The sequence below is a fragment of the Balaenoptera borealis genome, assembly GCF_965194805.1.
Source record: "Balaenoptera borealis genome assembly, chromosome: 13".
Taxonomy (NCBI): Eukaryota; Metazoa; Chordata; class Mammalia; order Artiodactyla; family Balaenopteridae; genus Balaenoptera; species Balaenoptera borealis.
The window spans coordinates 49,916,831-49,943,176 of NC_138870.1; the positions used below are offsets into that span (position 1 = coordinate 49,916,831).

General features: G+C 35.6%; 1 protein-coding gene and 1 long non-coding RNA gene across 9 annotated transcripts in view; one reads left to right on the top strand and one right to left on the bottom strand.

The window, feature by feature from the left end:
* The window catches only part of LOC309609610, a 705,176-nt gene that overhangs the window by 267,637 nt on the left and 411,193 nt on the right, over window positions 1-26,346 (bottom strand). The window lies entirely within an intron of this gene.
* Window positions 1-26,346, top strand: part of SLC16A7 (solute carrier family 16 member 7) — a 171,879-nt gene that overhangs the window by 39,119 nt on the left and 106,414 nt on the right. For 2 of the 8 annotated variants that reach the window (XM_082351256.1, XM_082351257.1), the window contains exon 2: window positions 17,163-17,260. The exons of 2 other annotated variants lie outside the window; for them this stretch is intronic. The gene's annotated coding sequence lies outside the window, so the exon portion shown is untranslated. Of the gene's footprint in view, window positions 1-2,469; window positions 5,252-17,162; window positions 17,261-20,073; window positions 20,172-22,390; window positions 22,463-22,890; window positions 22,927-26,346 lie in introns of those variants that run through there. 4 more of the 8 variants (XM_082351258.1, XM_082351262.1, XM_082351254.1 and 1 more) reach the window with 4 other exon arrangements.

Genomic DNA, 26,346 nt, shown 5'->3' on the forward strand with positions numbered 1-26,346 from the left:
CCATTAGAGAATATTAAAATGTCCTTTACTAATTAATTACTTGCACAGCATTTTTTCACTTAATAATTTAGAAATAAATTCATGCATTTTTCAGCAGTTTGAAACTCATTTTACAGTTGAAAATCCAAGTGTCAAGTATGCAATAGGAAGTTTCATGAAGAGTTTGTGAGGAGTTGTGTTATAATTTCCTGAAACCTACCTACACTTCAGATGGTTTCTAATTTTATGGATATGGAAACTAAAGACTTTTGTGTAATCCAGAGGTGGCAAAGGGAATGTTTGTGACTTGATTCATCTATCCATCAGGAAAAATATTTCCTGAGAGAATCCTTTAGATTTCCCATATATTTAAGCTGGTGAATTTTCCGATGGTGTATCATTATATCCTTTTTTTGAAGTAGGAAGCCTATATACCATACTTAGAAACTCTTAAACACTCAAACATTTCTGTTCTAGGTTCTTTACATATGTTAATAATGACATACTAGAAATCAGTGTTACTCAGAAAGATTCATCTTAAGTGCATACTTAGAAGTATTTTTGTCTTCAGTAGATATTTAAATATTTAAACAGTTACTTCTCAAATTTCAATCAAAAAGCACTTACTCTGAAATAATTGTGTAGGGTATGCTGAATGTGAGTTTTGTTCTCCTTAGGTTTTAATTTATTTTTTCTATTAAAAATTGATTAAACAGTTTTCAAATAAATGAAGCTCAAGCTTCATGAGGCCACGAGGTAAAATGATCAAAACTGTATAATTTCTAAATTAAGATCTATGTAGAATTATGATACTTCCAAGAAATTAAACACGAATACTTCCTTTTTCCTCAAATGAACTTATTTTCCCTAGCATTAATATCAAGAAACAATCAAATAGGACAAATTTTAATTTAGAAAAATCTTCATTATAGAAGTTTGAGGTTAAATAATCATCCTCTTTTTGCTAATGTATGGAACAAAATTTTTCCAGGCCTTTTCTGATTAAGTTATTCTACAGAACATTTAGACTATGTGCTTCTCTTATATTTGGTGACAAAACATGTGTACAAAATAGGAATTTATTATTGGATGTTGTTACTTTCAGAATTATAGGGGTGCTGGGCAAATTCAGCTGAAGAGACAATGGGTATATTAAAAGATTAACTGAGGCATATTAAAATTCTTAAGAATTTGAGCAAAAAGCTATCGGAATTAGCACCAAACCAGAAGAGGTTAGGAGTGCTCCACCAACAGGAGCCTAGGAGACACTTTTATAGAGAAAAAGCAGAAGCAAAGTAAGGAAGTTGTTGGCTGGCTACGGCTTACAGCCTATTGGCTGCTTGTGATTGGTTGTCTTTAGTGTTTTGGTTTCATAACCATGAGGCACTTACAAGCATAGATTTTGGTTTGCGTACATAGACCTCCACAGCATTACAGCCACCACAGTCTAACGGCCTCCCTGTTGAATTAATTTAACAAGAAGTACCCACTTTGGATATGTATTATATTATGAATTTGATTGCATGGATTTAAGAGAGATTTCAGTTTTCATGTAGCATCAAACACACTGTGTTAATCCAAATGTTACTCTCTGAGCGCATAGACCTGACATTATTTTTCAGATAATATGTAGATTGTGAGAAAATAATTCCTGATTTTGAAAACTTCGAAAATTTTGTTCCTATTTCCAAAATGGATCTGTGCTAGTCGAGTACCACTGACCTCTTTGCTCATTTCTTTATATAGAAAATGGAGACCATGGTTAAGAATAGTCAGCTTTGGGGCTTCCCTGGTGGCGCAGTGGTTGAGAATCTGCCTGCCAGTGCAGGCGACACGGGTTCGAGCCCTGGTCTGGGAAGATCCCACATGCCGCGGAGCGGCTAGGCCCGTGAGCCACAATTGCTGAGCCTGCGCGTCTGGAGCCTGTGCTCCGCAACGAGAGAGGCCGCGATGGTGAGAGGCCCGCGCACCGCGATGAAGAGTGGCCCCCGCTTGCCGCAACTAGAGAAAGCCCTCGCACAGAAACGAAGACCCAACACAGCCATAAATAAATAAAAAATAAATAAATAAAATTAAAAAAAAAAAAAAAGTTCAGTCTGAGACTTATAAAAAAAAAGTTTCAGCAAAGCAAAAAAAAAAAAAAAATAGTCAGCTTTGGGGCTTCCCCGGTGGCACAGTGGTTGAGAATCTGCCTGCTAATGCAGAGGACACGGGTTCGAGCCCTGGTCTGGGAAGATTCCACATGCCGCGGAGCAACTAGGCCCGTGAGCCACAGCTACTGAGCCTGCGCGTCTGGAGCCTGTGCTCCGCAACAAGAGAGGCCACAATAGTGAGAGGCCCGCGCGCCGCGATTAAGAGTGGCCCCCGCTTGCTGCAACTAGAGAAAGCCCTAGCACAGAAACGAAGACCCAACATTGAGCAATCAATCAATCACTAAATCTTTAAAAAAAAAAAAAAAACCAGTAAACGTAACATTTAAAAATAAAAATAGTCAGCTTCTACCTTTTGAGTATTAAAGAAGAAACTATCACCAAGTCACACCGCTCAATTGTAAATGTGGTCTTTTCTGGTTTAGTAGAAAGGTTATCTTTGTTTCAACCTCAGATTGCCCTTAGTAAAAGAAGCAGCTTCCATTCTGATCTTTTTGGGTGCACATTGGAAGACAAAGGAAGAAATGTGTCACAAATATTAAAAACTGTTAAAAGTGCATAAACTTAGGATACCACTAAATGTTAATCTGTAATCTGTAATACCCACATAAATGTCTCGGGCTCAAAGGACACTAACAGAATGCATTTGGGACAAGAGAATTTTTTCCCCAAATACTTTTAATACAATAATAATCTGATATTTTATAGTGACTAGTCATTTCCGCCTCTTTGCCTCCCTGCTCTTTTATCATTCTATTTCTCCGTTTCCTCCTTCTTCTTTCTGTCTTGGCATTCCCCTAAAAATAGGAATGTATTCTATTATCGTGGTCATTGCCTTTTTTTTTTAAGTTGCCATTATTTTCCAATCTTGTGATTCTTATTTTATAGGAACTACAATTCTGGATGGAAGAAGAATTTTAAAAATAAAGTTTTTAATAGTACTTCCTTTTCTGTTGTATTTCAGTGGGTTAATACCTTTTTCTGAAAAAAATATAATTGATAGTGCTATGTGTTATCAAGTGCTAAGCTGTCTGCAAGTAGTATATCATTTTATTATTTCAATGACCTATGAAGTATTTCTATTTTGGAAAGGAAGAAACTTTGACTTTCAGAAGGTTAACTAAATTTTCCAAATTCACATAGCTTGTTAGTGGTTGGCCCAAGAAAAGACAGATCCTGACTCTTAATTCTTAAATATTCTGCAAGTAATTCTTGGATCTCTTAGAATTAAGCATTACTTAAATAGTTTCTCAGTACATCAACTATAAATATTAAAACCTCTTCCATGATAATCTTTTAGAAAAAAAAGTTTATACGTTTCTAAAAAAGTGTACTAGAATCTCTGATAGCTGTGTTTGCTTATAATTAACATAGGAAACATAGTATTAAGTACTTGTATGAATATCAAATTATAAGAACAGCAAAAGTATTTTCATGTGTTCATATTTCTGTACCTTATCTATTAATACATAAGTTGCATTATACCTTGGTTGTTGACATGATCTGAATTAGCATAGTTCTGTTTTCAGCTTCAAATACTGATTTAGTAGTTTGCAATCCAATCCAGTTTTTATCTATCATTGGGAAGTATCAACTCAGTAATACACACTTGACCAAATTTTATAATCCTTTAGGCTCATGGGCTGTGACCTTGAAGCCTTTAAGAAATATGTTGGTTTTGTTTTCCAAAGATTCTTAGCAACTCCAAGACTTGGTCCAGGATTTGAAAGCTAATTTTTCATAATGCTCTAGCAATTCTTAGCGTCTTTGATTTTATCATTCCCTATCCTGGAAATTAGTCTTTAGTTTGCTCTGTTAGTTTTTGTTTGCTACAGTGTATTGTTGTGCTCCTGTCTTATTCCTCCTCTTATAATGTTCTTACAGATATTACTGTTTATATGCAATAAAACAAACACAAAAACAACCCAAAACTACAACACAAACTCTTTGTGATAGTGAGGGAGTTGAAACCATGCTGTATGACCAAAGTGATCTAGGAAAAGACAGTGTTGCCAGCAAAGAATGGCAGCCATTGTCACTGGCTCATTCTCATCATGGGCTTAAGCTTCACATTTCTACTTACAGCACCATCAGCAGATGCTAACCCATACCTCAGCCTTGTGCCAAATTGAAATGCCTGTAAGGAAACTCAGAAATACTGCTAGAAACGAAGGAGGCATTAGACTTACACAATTTGTAAGCAGACCGAAAGGAAATTTGTGATTTACTCTTTGTTTTTAATATTTGACTTTTGGGGGAGGGTGGATTTCATGATTGCAACTTATACGTTCTATTTAAATTTTGGTGACTGTCCCTTTTTTGTCATTGGAAATAATATGTTAACTTGAACTCTGCACTCTGACAGAAAAAAACACCTTAGAATTTCATTTTTCCAAACATGGAGATTGTTCTTTTCATCTGCTACAAGAAATTAAATGACTGAGATTCTGAAAATAATGTAGTGCTTTCTCTAAAATACTCTTGGATTCCATCTACCCAAATAACACAAGGATCCATGCCACTGTTGGCTACTAAAGCCATTTATCATGCCAAATGTTTGCAGTTGCGTAGGATTTATTTCAATGATTTTTTTTTTCTTTTTTACCATTTGACTGACAGATGTAATGAAAGTCATTGGCAGCCCCTATCAAAAACAAGTGCTGCTGTGTATTAACAACTGAAAATACCCCTTTCATCTTGGCAACCTAATAGAGAGCCTGATATTCTAAATGTATTCTCAAAAAGAAAAAAAAAAAAAAAGAAAATTTTAAAAAGAATATTTTGGTGCTTAGGCAAAGTCTCCTCAGAAACCTTTAAACTTCTGTTGTACAGGTTTTTTGAGAGGAGCCGCGTGTATGAAAAATGACTTACATGGGCAAATTGAGAAGTCTAAAAAGGTTTCTAGTTGAACAAAACACTGAGGGCAACATTTGTATAGAAAAATTTTTTGGTATGTTTGTTTATTTATTTATTTTTACAGTTGACCCTTGAACAACAGGGGTTTGAACTGCGCTGGTCCACTTCTACAGGGATTTTTTTCAATAAATACATACTAGAGCACTACACAACCTGTGGTTGGTTGAATCTGTGGATACGGAACCTTGGATACAGAGGAACTGCGGGTACGGAGGGCCGACTATAAGTTATACTGGGATTTTCAACTGCATGGAGGCTCAGCGCACCTAACCCCTCTGCATTGTTTAAAGGTGGATTGTATACACACGTATTACTTGAAACAATCTTGTATAAACTCTTTAAGCTTTTTCTCTGCCTTTAAATTGCAGCTGTGGTAGCTGCCAGGATACGTTGTAGTCAAATAGCACACACAAAGTATTTACTTAGGTAAATCTGTATCTAGCACCCACCTTGTCCATCTCAGAGGCCTTCCCTAATCAATTAGCTAAAAGAACCATTTCCCCCAACCCCTTATTCCTATGATACTTTTTAAAAAATTTACCTCATACAAAGCAATCCTTTTAATTTGTCCATTTATATCCCCTACTAGGGCAGAGTACATTGTGTGTTGATTTGCTGCCAGGTTCTCCTGAGTCTGGTCTTATACTTAACATGCATTCATGCAGTATTCATTCATTCAAAAATAATTCTTAGTACTTACTTGTCTTGAGATGGGGAAAATGTGACGAACAAAAAAAAAATGAAGTCCCTGCCCTTATGGGACGCAAAACTCTTTGTATTAAAAAGTAAAATTTTTTGATAGTTCCAGATTTATTCTATAACTGTGCAATAGTTTCTAGGGCTCTTATTATATATGTGTCAGAATAGAAATAAAGCTAGTCTCTTTTTTTTTAATGTTCCCTTTATAACTTTTCTTCCAGGGAGTCACTTTAGCATGGGTAAACATTATCGGTTATCATTGTTTCTTACTTTCTCCATTTGTGAAAAGAGGGAGCCAATTCCAATGCTTTTCTATAGCCTAGGGCTTAATAAACCATTATTGATTGTGCTTTCCAATGTGTGTCAGTTTCCCTTTATAGAGAGCCTTTCTGGCCTTTTCCTAGGTGTTACTAATAAGGCCGTTTAGAGTTTTGTTTGGTGGGAAGATGTGCAGTAATACTAATAGTCCACCGTTTTGGAATATCAGTATTCTATCCAAGTGACCTGAAACACTGAATAAAAGTCTAACAAAACAGATGTTTCCTAATGTTGCTTTAAATGGTATTAAGAAAAAAATGTTTGAATTTACAGATTTTTTTTTAAATTAAATTTATTTATTTTATTTTTGGCTGCATTGGGTCTTTGTTGCTGCATGCGGGCTTTCTCTAGTTGCAGCAAGCGAGGGGCTACTCTTCGTTGCAGTGTGTGGGCTTCTCATTGCAGTGGCTTCTCTTGTTGCAGAGCATGGACTCTAGGTGCACGGGCTTCAGCAGTTGTGGCGCGGGGGCTCAGTAGTTGTGGCTCGCGGGCTGTAGAGCACAGGCTTAGTAGTTGTGGCTCGCAGGCTCTAGAGCACAGGCTGAGTAGTTGTGGCTCACGGGCTTAGTTGCTCCACAGCATGTGGGATCTTCCCAGACCAGGGCTCGAACCCATGTCCCCTGCATTGGCAGGCAGATTCTTAACCACTGAGCCCCCAGGGAAGCCCTGAATTTACAGATTTTTAAGATTGTAACCTTAATTTATTTTAACTTAAACACAGTCTAATATAAAACCTTTCCTACCCATTTTTGTGCTGGAGTAATACTTTATGAACTGATGTTACAAGAGTTGCAAAAGTTGCTGCCTTAGCGTTTCCTGTATGAATACACTGTCATTTGTTTCTTTGCTTCATACTGACCCTTGGGCCTGGAATGTCCTTCCCCTTTTCCTTTTAGTTCACTGGTTCCTTTCTATCTTTTAAGAAACATTGCTTTTTCTAGGATTCTGTCCCTGTCCTTACTTACCTGAGGCTGGTTAGTTATCATAAAGCCATGCACATTGTTATTTCTCAGTGTTTTCATAAAGCCATGAGCGTAGTTATTTCCTGTATCACATTTTTCATAATTATTTATTTCTAGCTTTGCATCCCCTAATTAGTCTGTGGGCTCTTTGATACTAGAGACTTTATCATGCTCTGGTTTGTAACAATCTAACCCAACACAGTGTCTGGCACATAGATTGTCGCAGACTTTTCGGGCAGCTATAACAAAATACCACAGACTGGGCAGCTTATAAACAACAGAAATTTATCTTTTATAGTTCTGGAGGCTGGAAGTCTGAGATCAGGGTGCAACATGGTCAGATGAGGGCCCTCTTTCAGGTCGCTGATTTCTTGTATCCTCATATGGTGGGGGAAGTGAGCTAGCTTCCTGGAGACTCTTTTATAAGGGCCCTAATCCCATTCCTAAAACCCTTCCAAAGGCCCTACCTCCTAATACCATCATCTTAGGTGTTAGATCTTCAACATAGAATTTTGGGAGACACAGACATTCAGAACAGAGCATAGATCATGTGCAGTGTATGTCCATAAATGGATGAATAAAAATTAAGGATTAAGATTGGATCCAATTCTTTGTGCAGAGGATAGAGCCTCAAAGAAGGTATAGTCCAGAATGGAGAATACAATTCAGCAATGATTACTTTTTCCATTGTGATAATGGTTGAAGTTATGAAATATAGGGGCAATAATGAAATGAAAGTTGACTAGGGAAGAGCATGCAATTTAGGCCAGAAAATTGAACTGACAGTGAATTCAGATTATGGTTATGGGGACCAATTGAGAAGGATTCTTGAATGATTATGAAGAATTTGCAAGGAGTGTACAGAGTAAAGAATGATGAAACTTAATTGAAAATAACTTGTTGAAACTTTATAATAATTGGGAAAATAGACACGAAGGTGTTGGAAAATTCATTTTAATGCTGTAAATTATTGATGAATTATCACTGCTAGCATATGCTCAAAATAGATTTATGTTGTCAATTTTTAAAAGCCCTTGGATAATTTAGATTAATATAATTCACTTAAAATCGATATAAAATATTAATAAGTGACATTACCCACCACATTAAGACCTTGCTCCATGTCATGGGCTGTGCTGCATACTTTTGTATGCATTATCTTTAATACTTAATCCAGTGCAATTGTTCACATTTTACAGATGAGAAAACAGAAGGTTAGAGAGTTCATTCCACTTGTCTTTGATCACACAATTCATTAAATACCAGATCTGGCATTAAATCCATTCCATTTGAATTGAAAGTTTGTGCCTCATTACACTACACTGTAATATATGCCAATGAGTCTCTGGAGTACGTATACATTTTCAGCATGAGTTTAAAGTGTCAAGCATAAGTGTATATAATTTAGTTATCTTTTATGTGGTCACTCATTCATTCATTTATTCATTCATCAAACATTCATTGTCTCTCTAGGCACTGGGCAAGGTACTGCATATAAAACACATTCGCATGCTCTTTTGGAATTTATAGTGGAAGAGAAAGGCATTTAGAAATATAAATAACTATGTAATAACAATCTTGATAAATGCTATGAAGAAAAATACAGTGCCCTTTGTTAAGTAGATTACAGAGCAGGGTTCACATGTACTTACTTTCCTGTGGGCAAATGTAATTAGATTTACAATATAGCTTACTGTAACTCAAGAAGATGCTTAAAATAGCTCTAGATAAGTGGTACTGCACCAGTGTAATCAAGCCGAACAGTTTGAAAACATTGCTCTTCCAGCAGTCTTTCGACAGTACAAAGGGAATTTTGGTGAATTGAAGAAAGTTGTGACGTTACACCTAACAGGTTTTGAAACTTTGCCAAATGTCATGTCTGTATTTCATCTTTGGAAGGTGACTTTGGAACTATCTCTACAATGACCTACATCTGTTCACAAAAGATAATAAATATCCATGAAGATGATTATTGCACTGCCCTTTAGAGAGCAGTTATCTATCCTGCTGCAACTCTGAGTATGTGGGAGATTCTGAACTAGAAGCATTGAGAGAGTATTCGATAAGTTTGAATATTTGGCTTCATGTATTGCGAACATTTGGCATAAAATCTGAAGAGCAGTAAAACAGGAGAATTTATATCATTTAAGACCTAATAAAGCTGAATGGTCAAACTAAAAAAACATTTTTAAAAGGCAAACAAAGCAAGGCAAAACAACGTGAAACTTAACCAGATGTTAACAGCAACTTAGGTCCTGCCTTTATTGTAGTTCAAAGGTTATGACAGCCTAAATTTCAGTTTCAGAAGTTACCTTAGGCCTGTGTTATAATGATGTTATAAGTAACTGGCACTTAAGGAATTTGTGAAAATTGCAGAAAAAGCAAAGTCAATGATCTCTGTTGTTTTTTTTTTTTTCTCACCAACAAATGTGTGTTGTAGTTTGACTTTTCTTTCTGCCTTCTCCGTTCAAAATCTGTTCATAAACCGATGGAAAACTGGCAATTTCCTGACAATTGGAGGTACTTTTGTAATTTTCTGTAAATCTGAAAGGCTTGAGACTCTATTTATTAGCTCTCAGGGAGCCATTGAAATGCTTTTCATGAAATAAGTGGAAATGTATGTTAAAGATAGAAGTTAAGCAAGAAATCCGATATCATAATTGAAACTCATTGTCATCTATCAACTCTATAGGTATTGTAAGGCTTCCCTATTATCACCTTTCCTGAGAGTTCCTTATCCTGTCAGTACTTCCCAGTATCCTCTCCCTTGTCTTTCTTTCCTCCTCTCACAAAAGAGGAATTGTTAAGTTGGGTCTTGAGGAATAAATAGGAGCTTTGCTAACAGAAAAGTGAGAAAAGGATTCCTTGATAGGCACTGACTTCTACCAAGGCAGTAAAGACATGAAGGTATGAAACAGCATGGGTTAAGCTGAAAACTGAATTAATTCAGTGTTGTTAGAACATATAGTGCAAGGGAAGAAGTGACAGTAGAGGAGAACAATGGGGGAAGGGGTCAAAACAGATGGCAAAACCATCCAAGATCAAGAAGAACTTATCGTATATTAGGTGAGGGTCTATTTGGTGACCAGGAAGGGGCTTACCTCTACTACCAGGTCAGGAGGGAATGAATGAAGGACTAATGGAGATACAGAAATGTGCACAGATAAGAACACATTTGTGAGATTTCATGCCTGGTTTAATGGTTTTCATTTTCTTTGCAAATAAGAAGCCTGGTCAACCACAGGTGATGACAGAGTGGTTAGGAAACTTGAGGAGAGGAAGCAGTTTAGAACTGTATTGGAAAGGAGAGGAAGGTACCAAGAGGTGTGAAAAAAGCTTACTGGAGAGGCACTGAGAGTCCTGCTAAAACTGAAATCTATGAATGTGTATTGGCATCCATCTGTGCAGTTAATTTATTTTTTTAAAGCTCTACTTAGTACTCTAATTGTAGGGCCCATTTTGAGTTTGGAATTTTCAGGTTCCTTGTTGCCAGAAGACAAAGTTGACCTGAGCACATTGATGATTATAGATGATATTAATATTTAGTGAGTGCTTAATGTGCTAGGAATTGTGCTTAGTACGTTATGGACATTGCCACATTTATTCCCCTCTTTCCTATGAAGTATAAGTATTATTCCCATTTTAAAAAACAAACTGAGAATACTGTTAAGGAATTTTCCCAAGATATTTTACCAATGAGAAGCAGAACTAGGATCTGAATGAAGATCAACATTGCAGCTGAGTAGAAAAAAAATTGAGGATAAAAAGCTCTAATAGTTTGGGAGAAGATATAAGTGTCAAAGCAGTGGAAAATTTCAAGGAAATTCCAGGACAGAATTGATGGAAATAAGGTTTTTAGTGTTGTATAAAAGATGGGAAGCTAATTGGGAATTGGAATGTCAATGTTTAAGACTCCAGTAGTGGGGGCTTCCCTGGTGGCGCAGTGGTTGAGAATCTGCCTGCCAATGCAGGAGACACGGGTTCGAGCCCTGGTCTGGAAGATCCCACATGCCAAGGAGCAACTAAGCCCGTGAGCCACAACTGCTGAGCCTGTGCGTCTGGAACCTGTACTCCGCAACAAGATCATCAATATTGATTACGGTGAGACTTTGGAGTGAAGAGAAGTGGATTTTGAAGAAATGATCTGAAGGATGATAAGTTTTCAGGATGATATAGCTTGATGAAATGAACTTAAATGAAGAAAGATTTCTTTGTATGAGTTGAAACAGTAATGACAATAAGATGTAGAGTGGAACTAGGATTATGGTGAGCCTCTGTTCTGGACCTAATGGTATGGAATTAGCATGTATTCAAGAGGACTCAATTTAAGTCAGGTCTTCAAGGAGAAAAGATCGTGGAGAGAATGCAATGTCTAGGTTAGGAATAAGGAAATTTATTTGAAAAAATGGGAGCTCTAGAGGATACAGTGAAAAATATGGGGAAGGACATCAAGAGGGGTGGGGTAAGGTGGAGAGTATGAACCAATAGGAAAAAATACACAGTGTAGTTGTGTGAGTATGAGACTGAGAAAGAGGATTAGTGATGAGAGGAAACAGTTAATTTAGGGCCTGAGAGTATGAGAGACAGAGGCATCAGTGGAATTTGATGGCTTCAAATTTGTAAATGGAGCTTTGGTTTAAAGGTGTTTCACTATTTTGATTCCAAATAGTGCCATGATTTGACTTCAACCACATTAATATTTGAGCTGAGTGTGGCGCTGTCCAAAGTTCTGTAGGTGTTGAGCTGATGGAGGTACCTTGCTGGTCAGTCGTTCAATATAAGATTTGGATTAAAAATAACTGGATTTATGCTTCTGGTTCTGTCACCTGCTTAATAATATTTTACTTAAAAAATCTAATACTGATATTAGTACATATTACTTAGGCATATTTTTCTAATATTTCACTTATTCAAAGCATCACACTGTATTAATATTTAGTGTTTAGGATTGTATATCATCATCTTTTGATTATTAGGACAGGTTCCTACTTAATGATGTTAATTTCTGTTGCTGTATTTAAAAACAACATAGTCTTACCTAAGCACTTGAATAACTGTAACACAAATTAAGAAATATAAATGGGGTCTGTAGATTTACTTTTTCCAAAATGTATGGAAAAGAAAGGTGGCTTATAGAAAATAAAGGAGATACAACATCATCAAGTGGATTTTCTCCAAAAATTCATCAGATTTTAGCACTGGAAGTGTTTCTACACATCACATAGTCCATCCACTCATCAGTGCAAGCATTCAAGGTCTTTTTTTTTTTTAACATCTTTATTGGAGTATAATTGTTTTACAATGGAGTGCTAATTTCTCCTGTATAACAAAGTGAATCAGCTATACATATATATATATCCCCATATCCCCTCCTCTTGCATCTCTCTCCCACCCTCCCTATCCCACCCCTCTAGGTGGTCACAAAGCACTGAGCTGATCTCCCTGTGCTATGTGGCTGCTTCCCACTAGCTATCTATTTTACATTTGGTAGTGTATATGTGTCCATGCCACTCTCTCACTTCGTCTCAGGGTCTTTTTATGAAAGATATATCTTCTAACTGTATGGTAGTTGTGGGAAGAGTGAGCAAAATTGAGGTTGGAATGTTGGCTCCTGCCCCTAAAATTGTGTAACCCTGAAAACTTGGCTTCTCCAAGCCTAGTGTTCCCTGTTCTATAAAATGGGAATGCTAGTATTATCAAAAAGTAATGGAGAGGATTGCAGCAGCCCATTTAACTTTTAGACACCTCTAGCTATCAGAGGTTATATTACATGGAACAAAACTCTGTCTCTCTGTATTTTTCTAATGTATTTGCTGTACTTCAACTTCCTGGAATTGCATTAGGAAGCTGAAAAATCATCTTAACACTATGTTTCACACAGAGTTTAATTTTTTATGTTTATGCAGCAATCTGGGCTTTGACAACTCAATAATAACAATGGTTTATTTTCCCCAAAGATAAATATTGAACACCTAACATATATCAGGCAATGCTATGTGGAAGCCCCCCCCCCCCAGGCAAAATCAGTCATCAGAGGAGTCACGTATATCCCAGGAACCATCTGCTTTCATGTCCCTGCTGTGCTCAGGTGCAGGCTGGGAGCAGCCTGTGGGAAGTGTGAATTCTGTGCAAATCCAGCAATGGGTTTCAGAGCTCAGCAGATTGTGCCCTTGGTCACTTACACTCCATCTAGCTGGAGGTCTTGGAAGCACATTGTTAAGGACACCACATCATATGTGTCCACCCTAATCATATGTAAAAATAATATTGCTAAAGGGTCTGGTGTACACTTTGTTTCACAGAATAAAAGAGAAATGTAAATTTGGCTGTAGGGAAGACAGCAGCTAATAGGAGCTCCTATACGTTTTGCTTTCTTCACATTTCCCCATGCCAGCCCCCTCATAGCCACCTCCACCTGCATCATAAAAGTATGGTGACACCAACAAGACAAACTGATTAAGATATGCTTTTGCAATGTGGTTTGGCTTCAACCTTCTTCATGGTTAATTTTCAATACAATACTTAAAAAAATTATATTTGTTTTCAATACTGATCAATTTTCTTTCATTTTTGACTTCTCAATTATCAGGCTGGTGATTTACATCTCCATAACAAAGATACGTGAGCAAGAATTGTGCATTCGATATTTTTGCTGAAGTTCTGCAATCACAAATTTCTGTTCTTCTGTCTTTCACTTTATGTTTATTCTAAGATGGTTTAAGTCATTTCCTTGAATTATGTAATTTTGTTGTACTTGTTTACAGATTTTAGGTTATACTACTTATTAAGGAGTGCAATAGAATTTCTTGAAGTCGGCCATGAAAATGGCTACTTACAGTAGCTGTAGATAGTGTTCCTGTAGTTGTATGTTACAAGGTTTTGGGGAATCTTCCTCCTGTGACTTTCAAAGATCACCCTTTGAATAAGAAGGACTTATTCTTTAGCTTTGTCCTAATGCCTTCACATTCTACAACCTTGGGTCAGTCAGCCCCTTATCAGCTGATGTGATTTTACATTTTTGCCTTGATCATTAATCACTCACTTTAAGTTCTCCTTTTGTAATGTTTGCTATTTGCTTCCAAAACAAACATGCTTTCTGTGCTTGTGAGGAAAGGAAAGGAGAAAGAGATTTAAAAGAAAATAGTAGGTGGGTTCTCAGTTATTTTTTGCTTTATTGCTGATGCTAACTACTGTCATAAAGTTTGGAATTATGATTGAAGTATTCATGAATAATTCATTCAAGGAACTTTTTCTTAAGCCCTAATGAACACTGAATATTTCCAGATATGATTGGATGATGCTATTAAGTTAAAGGGGAAAACTCTCTCCTAGGAGAGTAGGTTTATCTGCTGTTTCTTCTGAAAATTTGAATGTGGTTTCCATAGTACTAAATATTCTTTTTAGCTCTACTATGTTTTCTAAAATAGCTTCTTATTTTTGCAGGGTTTTTTGTCCATTTTGTCAAATATATCAATAAATTTACCTATTTTAACTAATGTAATTTTTAATTTTTATCACGCAATAGGTAGTAACCAACCATGTGTAAACATGAATGATATATTTTCCTCCTCTACATCACACTTCTTAGCCCCTTTAATAAGAACCTTTATAAAAGTAAGATCGTGAACCCTGGGTAATGTATTTTAGTTGCAACAAAAATTCCTAAGTTAATTAATTATGAGATGACTGTACACCAGACACAGAACTTCATGACACCATGAAGTATTAAAATACTGAAATAGCTGCTGGTTCTTTCTAAAAAGTATGGCCATTTAAATCACCTAAATAATGGCCTCTGAAATTACAGAATTAAAAAATTATATTTTTTCTACCTGATAATTGGATAAGAGATTGGAAATTAATATAACCTTCCAGGCGCTGAGAGATTCCTGGGTTTTTTTTTACTTCCTTTTCTTGTTTATGTTGATTTTCACTATAATGGATCAAGGAATTTCTTTTAGCTTCTGGACTTTTCTAGAAGTGCGCTAAGTTTTGGGTATTGGTTTTATAGTAAGGGACCTATAACACAAATTGTTTTTTTCAATAAGTAAAAGCCTTTGTCAAACTTCTCTGTGATTTAGCCATGCATGTTTCAAAAGGTCACATATACTAACTTTTGTACAAGGTGAAGTTTACTCAGAAGGTCAAAAGGCATGCCAAAACAAATAGAAAGCATTTTATTTCATTTTAACTACATCTCTTTTAAAAAAAAAAGTGTTTATTTAATGGATATGATCACATGACTGTCAAATTAGTCCTTTCTTTTTTTTTTTTTTACACATATCAGCTCACAAGCACGTACCTTTTAAGGTCTGTGGCCTGTTTCTGTTTAAAAAAAAAAATAATAATAGTAAAAGTACACAATAAAGCAAATGAGAAAACTTTTGCTGCCCTATTTTTCACAACAAAATACTGTAAATTAAGATAATTCTGGTACTCTGATGTTCTAGAGTCAAATCAGGGAATTTCTAAACTCAAACTGTTAAAATAAGTTTACAGTTAAGATACAAAGGAAAAGAAAGAAAACTTCCTTATCTCATTCTCAAATGTTAGTAACATTATTTTATCTCACATGAGAATCAAAATATGAGAGACATTGCTTTTGGGGCATGGCGTAAATAATGTAATTATGCAGACAAAAGTGAATTACTCAAATAATACCAGTATATCATCATATCTACACATGAAATGAATTCAAAGTTATGTATTTCAGTGGTAGTCACTGAAGCAAAAACTTAAGTGTAGTAAGGTGTTATGTTCTTATAAATTTTACTTATTGTGGTATAATAATACCAATAATTTTGTAAAATATATTTTAATATTGATTCTAAATTCAAATAAATTTAATTGTCACTACAAGGAAGTTCTTCACATGTATTATAGAATTGACAAATTTTTATGGGATATTTACTAAATGAGACAGTTATATGTGCATAGTCTGCTTTTTATAGTCTTGGAACTTCCACAGTAAGCAGATTGACTGCCAGTGTGAAATTCCTTCCGTTTTAGACTACAATGACAAAGTTCTCCGGTCAAACCGGGTAACATTGCAAGTGCTATCTCAGTGACATTGTATTATCTCTGTTCTCTCCTCTTAATCTTTGCTCCTGTGAAATGTATTTCAATAATCTCTGCACTACACCATACTCTGTAAAACAATCTGATTTCTCTGGATCATATCTAAAAGTTGATTAATTATATTGGTTAATAATAAGACAAATAGGACTTATGTACATAAATAAATGTCATATTTTTCAAGTCAGGAATAAGCAAGGATCTAATATTTATTCATCTATATAAACTAATATTTTTCACTGTTTCAAGTACCAACTATTAATAATAATAATAGTTCTTATTATATTCTTCTTTTTCTTCTTCTTATTTTGTTGCCAAACACTATGCTAGTATTTTACAAAATATTAACTGACTTAATTTAGTAGTCCTGATTCTGAGTTAAATACTACTACATCCCCTTTTTTTTCCAGGTAAGGGGATTGGACAGAGAAGTCAAAAACTTGTCTTAAGGTCTATACAATGAAAGAACATACAAAGAATTGATGGTCAAATTTTGACGATCTTTTACAAATTTTTCTGATTTATTGTTAGAGCTTAATAATCTTACTGAAATTCTCTTCAGTTTTCAAATTAATACATTTAATGTAAATAGCCTTAATGTATTTATGTAAAAATTTCAAGTTATTGATTTATACACATACACACACATTTATTTATTATCCTACCAAAAGTGGAAAGAAAAGTCTCGCAAAAGTTAAAGACAAGTTATTGTTTGTTTTGAAGTCCTAAATACTTTGGGCTGAAGTGAATCTCTTTGATGTTTCCACAGGAATTCCTCTACACTTTGGGAAATATGACTTAGGACAGAAAATATAAAGGCACGCACCATAGTTATGACGGGTTAGTGGTGATATGAAGTAATTTAACTAAACAGTCTGTCCATATCTAAAGAGGGCCTTGAAATAAAACCTTGGAGATTTAGAAAAGGCAAACAGCAATTTCAGCCAGTGCAATAGAAAGCTACATGCTATCAAGTCTTTCAGAGATGGAGTTGGATACCTTTTTCATTTTTCTTTTTATCATGCATCTCGATATTTAGGTGGTTATTCTTTCATTCTTTTAGGAGTCACTCTTAAGATGTGATGCTTTCCTGTGAAACCTTAGACACAGGAATCTTGGAAACCAAAGGACTCTAGGACTCTGTGCCAATAGAGCTGCTTTGTGAGTACCCTCAGTGTATAATAACGTTTTCTTCTGTCTGAGTCATTCTAAGTCATGCCGCTTGTGGAATTGGTGGATCTTAATGTGAACGGGAATGTTAGCTTGGCTGGTGTTTAAGTCCATTTTCAAAAATAGAACGGATTTTAAAGTTGGCACTTTAGCTTTTAGTCCTTCTATGAGTCTATATTCTGTGTGATCTTGGTCAAGAGATTAAGCTTCAGTTTCTCTGTATATAAAATAGAGCTAAATATACAGACTTCCTTCACTGAAAGGATATTATAAAAGTAGTAAATGATAAATTTCAATAATAATAATTATATTATGTTATTATTACTAATATGAATGCAGGTTTTAAAATAAAGGTGGAAGCTTTAGGTATATACTTTTATTATTATCTTTGTCATTTGCATCCTTTAAAAAATAACTATATTTTGAACAAAAATGCTTATGTGGGGAGTTCTCATATTCATATTTTATTTGTATTGATACATAGGCTTTATTACTCACAAAGATTTAATCTAACTTGACCCTCAAAACAATCCTGGTGTAAAGAAGGTCAGGGATTATTATCCCCACTGTGCAGATGAGAAAACTGACCCTCAGCACTGTCAGTGTCTTGTTCAAGACTGTATAACTAGTAACAGAGAATCTGAAGTCAGATGTTCTTATAACCAGTCCATGCTCTTTTCAAAAACTATATTTAATTGGCCAAATTTCCTTTTTGCATTTGGATTGCTACATACTTTATAAGAGTATTGTGATAAATTTACAAAGTCGTATCACCTGTTTGTCAAGAACAGTTCCTAGACCAACTGTATGGTTACATTCTGCCTTCATTCTCACGTTCATGAACACATCTTCGTATGTCCAGGTGGTAGGCAGAATAGTGGCTCCCCACATCCTAATCCCTTCACCCTGTGAATGTTATGTTGCATGGCAAGGGAGAAGTAAGGCTGCTATTCAGATGACCTTGTGATTATCCTTGATTGTATGTACGGGCCCAATGTAATCACCAGGGGCCTGAGAAATGAGAGAAATAGCAGCGTGAAAAGGATTCAGCCCAGTGTTGGTGGCTTGAAGATGGAGGAACGCAGCCACAGTCAAGGAATGTTGGTGGCTTTTAGGAACTAGAAAAGGCAAGGAAACAGATTGTTCCCCTGGCCTCCCACTAACACCCTGATTTTAGCCCAGTGAGATTTCTGACCTCCAGAACTATGAGATAATAAATTTGCATTGTTTTAAGCCAGTACATTTGTGGTAGTTTATTACAACACCGATAAGAAGCTAATACAACCTGACACTGTGAGATTAGGTGACGAAGCTTGAGAGTAGAGTGGTTTATGCCAGGGTGACTGAAGTCAGTCATGGGGGAATTTGCCTCTTTGATGTGTTCATTTTTTTGTCCCATGCTAAGCATATAACTGTTGAAGTAGGTTGTAATATGCCATATGGTTCCTTTTGGATACATTGCTTACTAAGGGAACTGACTTGTCCTTGCCTATTCCTTATGAGTTAAGAGCACAGACTATGGATCCTGAGTATATGAGTTCACATCCTGGCTCTGAGTCTTACTACAGGCATACTTTGTTTTACTGCACTTTACTTTATGGAGATTCCCAGATATTGCATTTTTTTTCAAATTGAAGATTTGTGGCAACCCTGCATCAAGCAAGCCTAGGCACCATTTTTCCAACAGCATTTGCTCACTTTGTAACTCTGTGTCACATATTGGTAGTTTTCGTAATATTTCAAACTCTTCACCAGCAAAATGATTACAACTCACTAAAGGCTCAGATGATGATCAGAATTTTTTAGCAATGAAGTAGTTTTTAATTAAGGTATGTACATTTTTTTAGACATAATGCTATTATTGCACACAATAGACTGCAGTATAGTGTAAACATAACTTTTATGTGTGCTAGGACACCAAAATATTTATGTAACTTGCTTTATTTTGATATTCGCTTTATTATGGTGGTCTGGAACGGAATCTGCAATATTGCTGAGGTATGCCTGTAATTATGATCTGCCAGAGCATTCGACTTTTCATCTGTGAAGCAAAGACAGTAAAAAGCATCTTTTTCATAGGGCTGCTGTGAGAATGAACTGTGTTAATTTATGTTATGTACTTAGAACAGTACTTGGCACATAGTAGGAGCTATATAAATATTAGCTATTGTTATTATTATTACTTTTATTCCTTAAATACTGTATTCTCTAGAGTCACAGTCTTTGTTTTCATGGATAGACAGGAGAGTGTCCAAAATCTTGGGGGGAATGCTTTTGGGGTAGAAGCATTTTAATGAAACTAAATTCTGTCAATTTCATAATTTATTATCTAACAGAATTTTAAAAAATTATATATATTTGATAACTAACATTTAATATATTTAAAAATAACATATTTTACTTTTCTTTTTTCTTTTTTTAATTGAGGTATAGTTGATGTACAATATTATATAAGTTTAAATGTACAGAATAGTGATTCACAATTTTTAAAAGTTATATACTCCATTTATCATTATTATAAAATAGAGAGATTAAAATCTTTTACTTTTAAATAACTCCCTTCCTTGTCTGCTCTCATTATCACAAACATGTAGATGGGGCAAATTTTGCATATTCTATAATAATTCATGTCATTTGTCTTTCTATTTTAGGCTCTATTGTGAGTCTTTAGGTTTGTTTTGATGTCACTGTTTAAGCATGCAAATTTCTTGGTGCTAAGAAAAGTATGCAGCACCCTGTAAAAAAAGGTCTTAGATTTAAAAAAAATACTTTGCAAGTGAGAAAAACCTAGTCTGAATTTTCAGACATTCTATGAAGAGAGGAGCCTCTGAACTGGATGAACAGAAATTGCTACTTCATTCACTGTGTCTGGCAGTGGTGTGGTGGGTCTTCTAAAGGCCTGGTAGGAGCATATATTTGATTACCTTTTTAGACTGTGGCCACAGTAGCTATATTGCAAGGCGCAATATATTAATTAATTCAGCCAACATATGTTACACATCTCCCAATGTCAACAGATAAATGATGTCTGTTCAAGGCTTTCCCAGGACAGTGGGGAAGAACCGATGATCCCTGAAATAGCATCGTTTCTAGTAGTAGAGTTAGGCAGGGATGCAGGATCTGTTTATTCCATCTACCGCCCTACACACGGAGGCCAGTAGCAGCATGCCATGATTTCTTACATAGTTTTTAATCATGCATTGTTCTTATGGAATAGCTTGTCTCTGCCTGTTTTCTGACTCCCTAGGTTTTCTCTGGTAATTGGATACTTAAAAACTATATCACAGACCTATTGAATATGTGGTTTAAAAACACACCAATAATCACATTGTGTGCTTTTAATTAAATGTTATTTCTATTTTCCCTCAAATTTATTTGGCATCTTTGTGGTGTCCTTTAGTCTGTTTCTTCAACTTCTAATTTACAGCCTCACTCCTTCTACGCTTCACTAATTGGCATCTCATTTGCCTGCATACCGTTAAAAAATCACAGAAGATTGGGAGGGGCTTTCCCCAAGGCACTTAACTATGTGGAAATATATAGATCTTTGTGTGACCTCAGAAACTTTTGAACACTGAACATACAAAGGATATCACTCTTTCCTAACTCTGCTTTCATTTTAATCTGAGATTTGACAGAAGGGTAGCAGAAAAAAAGAGAAATTATTTGAACAAAAAAAGTCACTGGAATGAGTTAGTGGAAGGTTTCAAGCAAATTACATACCAAATACCTTGTCATGTCTTCTTTACCTCTATATGCCTTTCTACCTTGAAATCATATCAAGAAATCAGAAGGGAGGTAAGCTGAGCACACTCCACAGTATTCTCCCATTAAAACTAATGCCACTTACTCACTCACTGTGTCCTCATTTCTTTTCCATAGACTGTGGATTCTGGGGGTTGATGTTAATGCTGAGAGCAAATATTCAGGCTGAATTGGCATGTATTTTTGGCCGTCTCTTTAACCCGATTTTTAAATTAAATATTTAGCCTTCGCCATTCATGTTACACTCCAGAAATAATGAATTGAGAATTCCTGTTAAGAGTAAATCACTCACCTTTGCTACTGTATCCATGAAAAATGTGGTTAATAATGAGTACATTGGTTTCAGATACAGGGGAATATTTCTAAGATATTAAATTCTGCTAATCAAATCCTAACATTGCCTAACAGCTTTATGATGTTATGGCAGATGCCCTGAGCAGATAATTTTATGATTATGGTTCTTATCTATAATATGCGAATGTATGTAGAGATGAGTTAAATCACACAAGATTCTACAGCGTATGACAACTCTCATAATGCTTTATATCTCTATTTTAGGTTTAATAATTAGGCCTTGTTAACTGTTTAATTTAATTTTCCACCATGGAAGAGGGACTATTTGAGAAAAGAGAACCTGTTTTATTTATCTTGGCATTCCTACTATTCATAACATAATACCTTTTGTATGCTAACTGCTTACTAAAGGTTGGTTAAATTGATTAACACAAGGGAAGAATAGATTGGGCTATCCCTTTGACTCATTTAATTATTAAAATTGATGCTAACGTAGAGAATGTGGCTTGGCTATGTGGTCAAATGGAGTTTCTTTTTTTTTTTTTTTTTAAACATCTCTATTGAAGTATAATTGCCTTACAATGGTGTGTTAGCTTCTGCTTTATAACAAAGTGAATCAGTTATACATATACAATATGTTCCCATTTCTCTTCCCTCTTGCATCTCCCTCCCTCCCACCCTCCCCATCCCACCCCTCTAGGTGGTCACAAAGCACCGAGCTGATCTCCCTGTGCTATGCGGCTGCTTCCCACTAGTTATCTATTTTACATTTGGTAGTGTATATATGTCCATGACACTCTCTTACCCTGTCACATCTCACCCCACCCCCTCCCCATATCCTCAAGTCCATTCTCTAGTAGGTCTGTGTCTTTATTGAACTTTTCTCCAAAATTTAGGCTTTCCCTTTGTAGGAGCACAGCCTGCCCTAGTATATACATGGTATAAACCAGACCAGAATGCAGCTCCTCTGTAGGAAGGCACATAGGGAAAAGAGAGCGCCCAGAAATGTCTGTCCTAAGCTTGCATAGTTTGTTTGTTTGTTTTTTCTTTTTCCAAATTCAGCAATCAGATGTGGAACAGACTGAAGTGTTATTTTACCAGAAGTGTCTCCGTAAGGAAACATGAAGCCAGTAGGTAGGTGAGAAGCCTGAGACTCAGAGAGGTTAGGTACTTTGTTCAAGGTCAGAAGTCAAGTGTAGGTTTGAACCTAAGCTTTCTAACACTAAATCAAATACTTTTTTAAAAAAGAATCCTTTAGAATAGGGTGAAGAAGAACAGCAAGGAGTTATGCTGCACCACAGTAGGAAATAGCTGGTTCCCCAGGGGGAGGAAGCCTAATGATAGGCTGGGGCTCATCACAGGGCCAAACAAAGGCAAAGAAGGTCCATGTGCTCTGTCTGTTGCTGAGGAGGACACCAAGAGAGTCAAGCCCACACAGGGAAACCAGAGACAAATAAAATAATTGAAGCCATAGGATTTTCATCAAGCCCTAGGGTGTGGTGGTGACTCCTATAAACTTTACCTTTGTCATATGACTTTACATTACTTTTCTTTTTTTCCAGCTCTACTGAGATGTACTAATTGACCTATAACATTGTGTAAGTTTAAGGTGTACAATGTAATGATTTGATGCACGTATATATTGTGAAATTATTGTCATAATAAGGTTAGTTAACACATCCACCACCTCACATAATTATCATTTTGTTGTTGATATGGTGAGAACATTAAAGCTCTACTCTCCCAGCAACTTTCAAGTATACAATATGGTATTCTTAACTATAGTCACCATGCTGTACTTACTCACCAGAACTTATTCATCTTATAACTGAAAGTTTGTACTCTTTGACCACCATCTCCTCATTTTCCCTAGCCCTCAGCCCCTGGCAACTGCCATCCTACTATCTGTTTCTATGAGTTTGATTCCACATATATGTGACATCATACTGTATTTGTCTTTTTCTGTCTGACTTATTTCACTTAGCATATTGCCTTCAAGGTCCATCTATGTTGTCACAAAAGGCAGAATTTCAGTCTTTTTTACGGCTGAATAGTATCTAACATACACGTATAATATATATACCACATTTTCTTTATCCATTCACTTCTGTATTTTGGCTGATTTGAATAATGCTGCAGTGAACTTGGGTGTGCAGATATCTCTTCCAGGTAGTAATTTCATATTCTCGGGATGTAAACCTAGAAGTGGGACTGCTGTATCATACAGTAGTTCTATTTCTAATTTTTTGAGGAACCTCCATATTGTTCTCCATAGCGGCTACACGAATTTACATTTCCACCAACAGTGTGCGAGGACTCCCCTTTTTTCCAGCATTTGTTATCTCTGGTCTTTTTGATAATAGCCGTTCTACTTTTTAAATTTATATGTCATGGCATCAACAATTGAAGATTTTATACTTTCATTTAAAGTAACTTTAACATGTTTAAAAGTTTTTGTTAACTTTTACTAAGGATATAAACTTATTTTGAGGTGTGGAAAAATCTCATCCCTGGTGAGATGTGACTGGGCCAGTGGATGTAATGTTGCCTTCAGCTCTATTTACTCATATCTTATATTAATGTCTAATGCCTTTGTAGCATTTTATTTAAAACCAGGAGAAATAATGGCTTCTAATTTACTAAAGGCAGTGAAAAGCCAAAGCACATTAAAACTCCAATGTTAGTATTACTGACTATAGTAATAGATGGAAACTACACACTTGATCATATTATCTTATAACATATCCCCCAGGTATACTTGTGTGTGTGTGTGTGTGTGTGGGCGTGCATGCGTGCACAAAGATGGCTGTGGGTTATGAGGGTTGGAAAGCGGCAGTGAGGAGTTATTGACCACAGTGCCATGGTCTGAACTTGTACTAACTGTCCAATTTAGGCAAAGATACTGAGGCTTTACTCAAGTAGAGAAATCAGATGCTGGTATAACAATTGGAAAGCTACCAAATTTATTGAAATAAAATGGTACCTGTGGGAAAAAAGGGAAGGAGATGGATTTGAGTCCTTGTGGAAGTAGACTCTACCAGGATTGGTAATTTGATTTGATGTTAGAGAAGGGGAGACAGGATTGGTGACTCTGACTTTGAGCTGAGTCACTGGCAGGTGCTGCTGCGTTTACTAGAAAGCTATGAGGCCATGTGCACGCTGAGGGCAATGACAGGGAGCTAAGAGGAGTCAGAAGTTCTGAGCTAGAAGGGTATTTCCGAAGTACTCTCTCTCTGAATGTGTTTCCTGTATTGGCTGAATATAGTAAGATCTATTAATTGGGTAACAGTCAAAGAAGGAAGGGTCTTAAATGTTCCCTATACTCAAATCATGCTTCCAATAATTCTGTTCTATTAGTGAGCCGCTGTCATCAGCAAAAAGAGGGAAATCCGTGGAAATGGTAGAATACCTCTATATTATATGTTTAGGACCTCTTTGATCCCATTGTATTTTCCTGTGGTATTTTGAAACCATAAAGGAATTATTTTATGCAAGCAAATTTAACTAAAGACTTATTTTCCTTTTATGCTTATCAAGGTTTAAAAAAAAAAGGATTTCTTTTTACATTATAACTCCAAAGGATAATTAACTCAGAATAAATTTGGGTTGTTTTCTTCTATTATATGCTGATTTCAAACTCCATTATAATTCTAGAATTCAGAAAATAACGGGATCACAGTCAATTATGCTAAATGAATGTTAAGATTACAGTACTCTTTCCAGGAAAAGAATAGGAAAAAAAAATTATCCAAATGAGAAAAGCCATCCTTTAAAAGATTCCCATTATGTTTGTGAGGTGTTTGATTAGTCTTTTGACTAGTTCACTGCTTTTCCTCACCCAAATATCTATATCTGAGCTTTCCGCCTTGCAGAATTTCTTGCAATTTTTATTCAGATGAAAAACTTGGGTTTTCCCCACGAACTCAGTTTTCACTCCTTAGTCATAATGCGAAAAACATCAAAATCTCACAAGGGAAATGTGCGAATGCTGCATAGAACTTGGGAATAATGTTATAAACAAGTTCATTGCCAGGAACTCACTGTCATATTTCAAAGGCAGAATTAATAACCTGTTCCAAGAGCACACATGCTGTTTATCAAGGTTTTCCTCTGAGACCGTTTCCTCTCTCTCTCTCTCTCATCCCCGAATTATTGAAGAATTTTGGAAACTGGAATTTTAAAAAAAAACTCACATTACCACATTTTTGGAATTACTTTGAGAATTTGTAACCTTGGCAAAGGTTAGTCACCTTCAGCCATTTTCTCCCCTGGGCTCATGGTGTACAAGTCTGTTTTGTATTTGGCTTTTCTTTCTCAAAGGTTTATGTAATAAACATCACTGTCTTTGAATAGTAATTTCTTAAGAATTTAATATTGTTGTACCAATAAGCAAAATCATACAAAATAAGTACAAAATGTACTGTTCACACATGTGAACAGTAATGTAATGTAATGTAATGTTCCTGCCAATTCTAATTTTTTTAGATCTTACGTTATCAGGTTATTTTCTTGATAACGTAATTTTTACATATCAATCTTAGAATATGTCTTTGTATTTCTCTTTTTATTTAACTTTAGAACTTTTTGTAATAATACTAAGTAAAAATATTAATCACACATATGAGAGCTTTTTAAATTTAACATTCTTGGTATAATTAATGGCCTGTTTGCTTAATAAAGTTAATAATCATTTATTTGCATAGAATTAAGTCTTATTGTCATTTGGCTTTATATAAAAGTAGTTGATGAAGCAAATGACTAATGAAATTTTATTCTACCACCTTTTTTGAAAAAAAAACTACTTGAGGTATATCTACAGAGTACAGAGTGAAGTTATTATTAATTGATTAGTCACCTATGTTGCATCAGGTAATTCTATCCTAAATAAATGCATTGAACACTTCCTAGCTACTAAGCACTTTGCTGTGTTGGGACAAAGGTATTTGAAGAGTTCTCAGTAAAGACGTCATCTGCTTTTGATTGCTATATGTACTATATAATTGTGAAATCCACATTAC